Genomic DNA, 2,497 nt, shown 5'->3' on the forward strand with positions numbered 1-2,497 from the left:
CACGATTTCTTGTTTGTTTCATTTCAATATTGGCTTTATATATAATAAATAAGAATATCTGTAAACTGTTGTCTTTAGAAATATGTTAACATGTATTGCATATAATTTTTTTTACTATTGTTTATTTAAATAATTTTATCCCATATATTTTTCAAATACACACACACACACAATAATATATATAAGAAGTATATATATATATATATATATATATATATATATATATATATATATATATGATGATGAAAATAATGGAAATAGTATTCCGACAAAATAGAGAAAATAAAAAAGGAACAAACCGTATTATGTGTTCACCAACGTTTCGTCTTTATTTCGAGACTTCCTCTGGGTGAATGAGATTAAGAAACCAAAAAATATACCAGTAAAAAATATTTGAAAAAGTTTCACGTGCACAGTGTGACGCAGTTCTATTTAAGAGAAACGGAATAATTTTTGAATTTCCAACATCAATTTTTCCGTTTCTCTTAAATAGAACTGCGTCACACTGTGCACGTGAAACTTTTTCAAATATTTTGTACTGGTATATTTTTTGGTTTCTTAATCTCATTCACCCAGAGGAAGTCTCGAAATAAAGACGAAACGTTGGTGAACACATAATACGGTTTGTTCCTTTTTTATTTTCTCTCTCTCTATATATATATACCTACTTAATTTACTCACATAAAATTAATATACGAAAGTATAGATTTATGCGTAAACTTTAAGTATTTACTTCAAAAGTGCTCAATACGTAGGTAGAGCTAGTTAGTAAGTTATAAAATGTATATGGCGATTAAGCTACACTGAATATTCCGCGTTTCATCCACTCAAGGATTCTTCAGGCTTATGCGCGAATTCTGTGGGGTTTTTTTTTGTCGTTTTTATATGCGCATCTTCTATTGAGATTTTAGTTATCCAATCAGCTTTCTAGTCCACCGCGCACTTCCTATCAGACAATGAGCATGCATTTATCGGAAAAGGCCTATTTGACCTCTGGTTGACCTGTTCCTTTGTGTGTGCTCGATTTAGCCTGGATATTTAGTTTCTTGATCTGTTTTAAATCTAGGTTAGTGTTTTTTTTTATTAATGTTAGTTTATATACAATGCATTTAACAGGTCAACCAATATCTACGAAACGGCCCTAAAAATAGTGGATACAAAAATATCGATATCAAATATAAGCAACAAAACACCAACAACTATAATAAAATTAAAAATAGAAGAAAAAGAACTATAATTTGGTATACGGCCCCATACAATCAAATGTTAAAAATAAAACTTGGCAAGAAATTTCTAGATCTTATTGAAAAACACTTTCCCGCAACCAACCCCTTACACAAAATTTTCAATAAAAATACCTTAAAGTTATCCTACAGTTGTTGCGAAAACTTCTTTTTTAAATGGGTTAGGGCTCCCTGTAAAAACTTCACATAACTCTGTTCTTAAGTAAGGATACGAAAATTAGGCGATACATTAATATTTAAATGGGCTTTTCCGTAACCACAACCAAGGTAAATGTTTCTCGCATGCCTTTCCCGTTAGGGATTCCCTCCCGCCTTTTTTCTTTCTATTCAAAAAATCCTACATTGCCTAAAGTGTGTTTATTCATAAAGTCTGAAGAAATGCTGGTTTTCGAAAATTTTCAAACGATATAATGCTTGAAATTGTCGAACTAGACATTGAAACAATTGTAACGTAAAATGAAATACACTTTTTTTGTCATCAACACCTTGTCATGAAATCTTGGTTTTGCAACCACTGTATATATATATATATATATATATATATATATATATATATATATATATATATATATATATATATATGTATATATATATATATATATATATATAATTGTCTTTTGCAAATAAATATTTTTATTAACATACTTTGCACATATATCAATTTACACAACTTCAATGAAACATTGAATGTATTTAAACAGTTCTAAAAATAAGATATATTTTTAAATCTTTAAATTTAATTACGGATATATTTTTTTACAAGGTGCTCACCACTTATCAAGGCCCGGAAGCCACTCAAGGATAAGGGTTATTGTAGGTATAGTACGTTAGTGTGGATATTTAAAGTGTCTACGGGGGCAGTTCATCAGGAATTTGTTTACGTTGGGCTTGAAGACATCCAAGTTGTAGTCAGGAGGAAAGCAGGCAGACGGAGCAGAGTTCCACAGGTGTGCAGTTCTAAGAATGAAGCTTTGTTCATGGAATATACATTTTGAATTGGACATAGATAAAGAGTGGGGGAAGTTTTTGACAGTGGATTCAGCTAGACGGGTGTTTTTTGTAAAAGATTGGCGAGGGGGGACCAGAGATTGGAGTTCAGACGAGCACCTGCCATGTAAAGTACTGTAAGTACTTTTGCACTTATTGAACCGTGCTGGAATAACATTTAGAAAGCCATTCTTAACATGGGGAGAGGAGGGTGCTTTATAACTAATCTGTACTTTCACCTAGCAATTAAAAAAAATCGTAAACCA

Source organism: Euprymna scolopes, chromosome 25 (genome assembly GCF_053919585.1).
Source record: "Euprymna scolopes isolate OS-2025 chromosome 25, ASM5391958v1, whole genome shotgun sequence".
NCBI classification, from domain to species: Eukaryota; Metazoa; Mollusca; class Cephalopoda; order Sepiida; family Sepiolidae; genus Euprymna; species Euprymna scolopes.